This window comes from Macaca mulatta, chromosome 14, assembly GCF_049350105.2.
Source record: "Macaca mulatta isolate MMU2019108-1 chromosome 14, T2T-MMU8v2.0, whole genome shotgun sequence".
NCBI classification, from domain to species: Eukaryota; Metazoa; Chordata; class Mammalia; order Primates; family Cercopithecidae; genus Macaca; species Macaca mulatta.
Genome location: NC_133419.1, coordinates 1,690,285 through 1,697,924, shown reverse-complemented (window position 1 = coordinate 1,697,924; position 7,640 = coordinate 1,690,285). Strand labels below are relative to the sequence as shown.

Genomic DNA, 7,640 nt, shown 5'->3' with positions numbered 1-7,640 from the left:
CAGCCTTGCTTCTGGCCTCACCCTGCAGGTCCAGGGGACACCTCCACTTGTGAGTTCAGTCCATGGGCACTGCACACTCTCTCGGCCCCAAACTGAATCCCTCTTCCTCACCCAACATTCTCCATTTCAACAAATGGCAGCGTTTTGGGTAAAATAACACCTCCTGCAGAGACGTTGACATCCTCATCCCTGACATCGGTAAGATGTGGCCTTACCAGGACAAGGGGACTTTGAGGATGTGACTCAACAGGTCTCGAGACGGGAGATTATCCTAGATTATCAGGGTGGGCCCCCGGTCATCACAGGGGTCCTTTGGAGGGAAAGGCAGGAGAGGAGGCAGAGAAGGTGATGAGAAGATGGAAGCAGATTAGGGTGCTGGCTTTGAAGACGTAGGTAGGGCCCAGCCAAGGCCCAGCCAAGGCAGCCTCTAGAAATGGGCAAAGCCAAGGAACAGGTTTGCCCTTGGAGCCTCCAGAAGGAACCAGCCCTGCTGACACCTCGACTTCAGCCCAGTGACACTGAGTCTGCCTCCAGAATTATGAGAGAATGACTATGTGTTGTTTTAGCCACCCAGTATGTGGGCAGCTCTGCTCCTGTGGGACTTGTGCTGGAACCTGGCTGCCATCCTTATTTCTAGGAGAAGCAGAGGGGAAGAAGTAAATGCTGCCTTCCCCCTCTCTCCATCCCCCTCTCCTTCCCCCTCTCCAACCCCTCTCCATTCCCTCTCCATCTCCTCTCCATCTCCTCTCCATCCACCTCTCCATCCCCTCTCCAACCCCTCTCCATTCCCTCTCCATCTCCTCTCCATCCACCTCTCCATCCCCTCTCCATCCACCTCTTCATCCCCTCTCCATCCCCCTCTCCATCCCCCTCTCCATCCCCTCTCCATCCCCCTCTCCATACCCTCTCCATCCACCTCTGCATCCCCCTCTCCATCCCCCTCTCCATCCTCCTCTCCTTAGTATATGTTGTCTGCTCTTTGTCCCATCCTTAATGCTGCAATCTTAGCTCACCTTCTCGAGCCCAGAGGACCCTGGAGCCCCTGGCCACACTGCAGGTGAATCACCATCCTACGCTCAGGCCAATCATTTCTCTGTCCTTTCCTACTTGACCATTGCTTGGGCTCAACCTTCACCTGCCCTCCCTCCAAAGCCTGCAGACCAGACATTTCAGCTGCCTCCCTGCCGGAGGCCCACCCCTTCACACACCTGGCTAGGCCAGCACCATGGGCCTGTCCAGCATGGCTGCCTGGTTTTCAGACCCCTGCAGGGCGGGACCCTTCCCTTGGGGATGCCTTCCCCGAGCTCATCTGTACTGGCTGGGGCCCTCCAAAGAGACAGAACCAATGGGGTGTGATATGTATACAGGCGGAGAGAGAGGGATTTATTTTCTAAAGTTAGTCTGTGTAATTATGGAGGCTGCAAGTCTGAAATCTCAGGGCAGGCTGGAGACCCAGGGAAGAGCTGATGCTGCAGCACGAGTCCCCAGTGTGTTGCTGGCAGAATTCCTTCCTCCTCAGGGATCTCAGTCTTTTTTCTCTTAGGGCCTTCAACCGACTGGCTGAGGCCCACCATACCCTGGTGCATCATCGGCTCTACTCAAAGTCGACACATTTAAATGGGAACGGGAATCACCTCTGAAAAACACCTTCACAGAAACATCTAGACGAGTGTTTGCGAATATCTGGATACTGTGGCCCAGCCAAGTTGACACAGAAAATTTCATCACAGGAATTTGCACAGGAGTCCATGTACATTCCTGTCCCTTCCTGGGTGCCAGGCCTGTCTCCCCAGTGAGCCAGGGCAGGGAAGCTCCCTCCCTGGGCCTCCCTGCAGCCTGGCTGAGCCACACCTGTGCCAGATGCACCCCCTGGCTGGTGGGCCCCCATCACCCCTTTGACCCCACCGCATCACCTCCTTTCCCACCTTCCTAGCCATGGGGGCCTCTCAGTCCCTCCAGCTTATTCCCTTCTCAGGCTGGCTCCTGTCCGTCATTGAGGAAGGCCTTCAGTCATTGCTGTAGCTACCCCAACCTCCTCCCTGTCTCTGAGGCAGCCCAGCCCCAGCGTTCCCCTCAGCACACGCCACAGTCTGGAACTACGTCTCTTATTGGCTGAGCACTTGCTTTGGCTCCTTGTGCCCCGTGAAGGCAGGTCTGCATCTGTCTTGTTTGTCCCCAGCGTGCGGCAGCCACCGGCATCCCAGGGGTGCAGTGGATTTTGTTAAAACATGAAGGAGGAGTCCCCAGCCAAGCTTGGGGGACAGTGAGCCACGTATTCAGTTATTCCAGGTGCAGAGCCCAGTGGGTTCTGCGGCCTCCTGCCATGGTGCGCCCATACCTGTGGGCTCCTGGGGTCTTCCGCTTGCCACGGTTCACCCATAGCTGTGGGCTCCTGGGGTCTCCCACCTACCATGGTGTACCCATACCTGTGGGATCCTGGGGTCTTCCGAGGCCCCCATGTGCCTACTAGGCTCTCCCAGGGCAGCCGTGATGGAGGAAGGTCATGGCTCAAGGCTCAATCCTTGGAGCTGGAGCCCCTAATCCAGAGGGGTTGTGGGCCACTGGGACCCTGGTCTCCTTTTCATCAGTGCCCTGAGACTGCATCCCTCAGAGACTGCTGAACCCTAAAGCTTTTGGGTTTTTTCTTGTTACACATTTGTGATCCTGGAAGGTCAGGTGCCCGAGCAGTGTATGTGCACAGGTGGGGAGCAGGAGGCAGCTTCGAAGGTCATCCACACCTGTCATCCCAGCACTTTCGGAGGCTGAGGCCAGTGGATCATGAGCTCAGGAGATCGAGACCATCCTGGCTAACACGGTAAAACCCCATCTCTACTAAAAATACAAAACAATTAGCCAGGCGTGGTGGCGGGTGCCTGTAGTCCCAGCTACTCGGGAGGCTGAGGCAGGAGAATGGCGGGAACCCGGGAGGCAGAGCTTGTGCACTCCAGCCTGGGCGACAGAGCAAGACTCCGTCTCAAAAAAACAAAAACAAAAACAAAAACAAAAAAAAAGGTCATCCAGTTCACCCCCCAACTGATAACTGGCATCTGACTCTCCTCCACAGCACCCAGGCCTGTCCAGCCCCAGGGGATGCCCAGAAACGCACACCCAGGCAGCCAGTGCAGAACTGGGCCCCGCAGTAAGCTCAGGACTTAGGGGTGCTCATTTCTGGAGCCAGACTGAGGCTCCTGGAAGAGGACACAGCAGAGGCCTCCAGCGACTGTGAGCACTGCATGCCACTCCTCCTGCTTGGGCAGAGAGCCAGACTGAAGGTCAGGGGCAGCGTCCAGGGTGGGTGAGGTGGATAACCCCATCCTGTGGTCGGGGTGGGGGACTGGGGGGATCCTAAAGGCACAGTGCACCTTCAGCCAAGCTGGGTCCCTTCCCAGCAAGACACCCAAAGATGCCATGTCCTGGACCTGGAGGGAATCCAGACAGCTGTGCCTGGGCACCCCCTCCCCCATCCCCCACCTGTACCTGGGCACCCCCTCCCCCATCCCCCACCTGTGCCTGGGCACCCCCTCCCCCTGTCCCCCACCTGTGCCTGGGCACCCCCTCCACCTGTCCCCCACCTGTGCCTGGTCACCCCCTCCCCCTGTCCCCCACCTGTGCCTGGGCAGCCCCTCCCCCTGCTTTAACTGTGCCAGTCATTCACCGCCTCCACCCTTCCCCCACCAGCCCCAGTCCTGTCCAAAGTCAGCTGACAGAAAGCTAATTCCCTCCCTGGCCTCCTCAACTGCTCTTGCAGAACTAAAGCTGCCTGTGGCTGGAGCCCCAGGGTGCCACAGCCCCCCTTTCTCTTGAGGGTCATGGTGGCCCCAGCTCTGAGGGTGGGGTGACTCAGTCCTAAGAGGAGGGAGGGGCAGGGCTGGAGCAGGGATGACTCAGCATCTCAGCTGCTCCCCCTCCTACCTCTTGGGGTTGGCAGGAGACTTGGGGAAGAAACCACTTCCCTGCTCCACACCCAGCGCCTGACCCCATCCAAGGAGTCTGACCTTCAGGCCGTCCCTTAAGCCGTAGGGCTGCAGAAGGATCCCTGGTCCCCTTCCTTCCCCACCGAGGAAGAGAAGTTATACACATACACACACGCGCACGCGCGCACACACACAAACACACACTGCCACCATGATCAACATCTTGCATTTGTGCAGCACATTTGTTATAAATGATGATCAATGATGCAAGGATGCATTACTGTTAACAAACGTTCATCGTTTACAGCAGGATTTGCTCTTCGAGTGGTACATCCTATGGGTTTTGACAAATGCATAATGTCCTGTTCTACCATTACAGTATCATACACGGCAGTTTCGCTGCCCTAAAAATGTTCTATGCTTCACCTATTCATCTGTCCTCCCCAGCCCCTGGCAACCACTGATCCTTTCACTGTCTCCATAGTTTTTCCTCTTCTGAAATGTCATAGAGTTGGAATCAGACCGTGCGTAGCCTTTACGGATTGGCTTCTTTCACTTAGCAATATGCACTTAGGTTCCTCTATGATTTTCCTGGCTTGTAGCTTTTTTTTTTTTTTTTTTAACACTGGGTCTCTCTCTGTTGCCCAGGTTGCAGTGCAGTGGTGCAATCTCAGCTCATTGCAACTTCCACCTCCCAGGATGAAGCAATCCTCCCACCTCGGCCTCTCCAGTAGCTGAGACTACAAGCTCCCTCCACCAGCCGGGCTGATTTTTGTATTTTTTATGGAAATGGGGTTTCACCATGTTGCCCAGGCTGGTGTCAAATCCCTGGGCTCAAGCTATCCACCCACCTCAACCTCCCAAAGTGCTGGGATTGCCTGCTTGAGTTCAATCCCTGGCCTGCTCGTTTCCTTCTAGTGCTGAATAATATTCCGATGTCTGGATAGACCACAGTTTGTCTGTCCACTCATCTCCAGAAGGACATCTTTGTTGCTTCCAGTTTTTAGTGACAGTGAATAAAACTGCTGTAAACATTCCTGTGCAGGTTTTGGTGCGAACATAAGTTTTCAACTCATTTAGGTAAATCTCGAGGCGGACAGTTGCTGGATGGTATGGCGAAAGTACATTAAGCCTTGTAACAAACTGCCAAACTGTCTCCCGAAGTGGCTGCACCATTTTGCAGTTCCGCCAGCAACGCATGGGACTTCCTGTTGCTGCACATCCACCCCAGCATTTGGCGTTGTCAGTGTTTTGGATTTGGGCCATTCTCATAGGTATGTGGAGGTGTCTCACTGTTGTTTTAACCTGCAGTTCCCTAATGACGTATGATGTTGAGCATCTTTTTGTGTGCTTATTTGCCAGCTGCATTTTTTCTTTGGTGAGGTGTCTGAGCAGACGATTTGCTCATTTTTTAAATTGCGTTGTTTATTTTCTTTTGTTAAGCTTTGAGAGTTCTTTGACTATTTTGGATACAAGTCCTTTATCAAATATGTTTTGCAAATCTTTTCTCCCAATGTGTGACTTTTCTTTCCATTCTCTTTGGTGTTTTTCTGTGTGTGTTCTATTTAAATGACAAACCTTTGCTGATTTCAAAATCACGAAGATGGCCTTCTTTGCCTTTTTCCTCCCTAAAGGATTTACCATTTGCATCACATCCCTAACGGATCTAAAATTGAGTGTTGTGTATGATGTGAGGGAGGGATCGAGACCTTTCCATTCCATTGCCTGAAAAGATCACCCTTTCCCCCACTGCATTTCCATGTCGCCTTGATGCTGTGTGCCTGAGACTCTTCCTTCCTGTCCACCCATCTATCTTTGTGTCAATACCACACTGTCCTGATGACTGAATATGATAGTCATTCTCTCTTAAACTTCACCACCACCACATCACTAAAACAGGTCTTGTCAAGGTTAAATTGTGAAATGTAGTGGCGAATGCTCATCTTCCACAGGCCCATCAGCAGAGCCACTTACCACTTTCTTCAGCCAGCTCTACTGGCCCCACCCTCTTGGCCTCTCCTGCCTCCATATGGTTCCTTATCTCCTTTGCTGGTGCCTGCTCAATCCTCTAACCTCTTCTTCTTCTTTTTTTTTTTTTTTTTTTTTGAGACGGAGTCTTGCTCTGTTGCCTGATGTGCAGATGATCTCAACTCACTGCAACCTCCATCTCCTAGGCTCAAGCGATTCTCCTGCCTCAGCATCCCGAGTAGGTGGGATTACAGGCACCTGCCACCACACCCAGCTAATTTTTGTATTTTTAGTAGAGACAGGGTTTCACCATGTTGGCCAGGCTGGGCACAAACTTCTGACCTCAAGTGATCTACCCGCTTTGGCCTCCAAAAATGCTGGGATTACAGGCGTGAGCCGCTGCACCCAGCTTCAATCCTCTAACCTCTTAAAGTTGGGAGGCCCCTGGGCTCAGTCCCTAGACCTCTTCTATTCTCTAGCTACACTCAGCCTGGTGCCATCCAATCTTATCATCACAACCCATGGAGCTGATGACTATCTCATGTCCATCTCAGCCCGGACCTCTCCCCGGACTTACAACTCAAATCACTGCTGCCATGCAGCAGAATCACCTGCTCGCCCCACATGCTTTGTCTCAACCTGAAGCATCCAAAACTGAGCTCCCGGCCTTCCTCCCCAAGCCTCTTCCTCCTGCATCTGTTCCCATCTCAGCCAATAAAAGGCCATCCTTCCAGGTTTTGGGTAGGCCGTGGAATGTCAGTATTGGCCCCTCCATCACACACTATCGGTCCAATCCGTAACCGCCCAAGGGGTTCACCTTGCCTGCTGCCTAGACAGAGCCCATTCATCAACAGAGGGGAATTGCAATAGAGTAATTCACGCAGAGTCAGCTGTGCGGAGACCAGAGTTTTATTATTACTCAAATCAGTCTCCTCAAGCATTCAGGAAGCAGAGTTTCTAAGGACAACTTGGCGGGTACGGGGAAGCCAGTGAGGCAGGAGTGCTGATCGGTCAGGGATGAAATCACAGAGTTGAAGCTGCCTTCTTGCGCTGAGTCAGCTCCTGGGTGGGGGCCACAAGATCAGATGAGCCAGTTTATTGATCCGGGTGGTGCCAGCTGATCCATCAAGTGCAGGGTCTGCGAAGTATCTTGAGCACTGATCTTAGGAGCAGTTTAGGGAGGATGAGAATCTTGTAGCCTCCGGCTGCATGACTCCTAAACCATAATTTCTAATCGTGTGGCTAACGTGAGTCCTACAAAGGCAATCTAGTTCCCAGGCAAGAAGGAGGTCTGCTTTGGGAAAGGGCTGTTAACGTCTTTGTTTAAACTATAAACTAAATTCCTCTCAAAGATAGTTCAGCCTATGCCCAGGAATGAACAAGGACAGCTTGAAATTAGAAGCAAGAAGGAGTTGATTAAGTTAGAGCTCTTTCACTGTCTCAGCCATAATTTTGCAAAGGTGGTTTCGAATAATCCACCTGGAAATTCTTTCAAAAGGCCCTACCTTAAAAGTGTATCCAGAGTCTCACCCCTTCTTACTGCCTCTCTCTGACCTCAGACGGCTTCCTCTCCTCCCCGCCTCCAGTCTGGCTCCCTTTGCCTCACGGCCTCTGCTCTCCTGTTCTCCTGTCAGTGCCTCCTGACCAGGCCTTTGGTTCATCACCTCCTTCAAGTCTGATTAGAGGGCCTGGCAGGGTGGCTCATGCCTGTAATCCCAGCACTTTGGGAGCCCAAGGTGGGCAGATCACCTGAGGTCA

The 7,640-nt window shown here is 53.0% G+C and overlaps 1 long non-coding RNA gene across 1 annotated transcript; it reads left to right on the top strand.

Annotated features, from left to right (window-relative positions):
* The first annotated feature begins 924 nt into the window (after positions 1 to 924).
* Positions 925 to 5,170, top strand: LOC144334036 (uncharacterized). Its single transcript, XR_013403398.1, has 3 exons — positions 925 to 2,815; positions 3,065 to 3,272; positions 4,563 to 5,170. It is a non-coding gene; the product is annotated as an uncharacterized LOC144334036 (long non-coding RNA).
* The last annotated feature ends 2,470 nt before the right edge of the window (positions 5,171 to 7,640 follow it).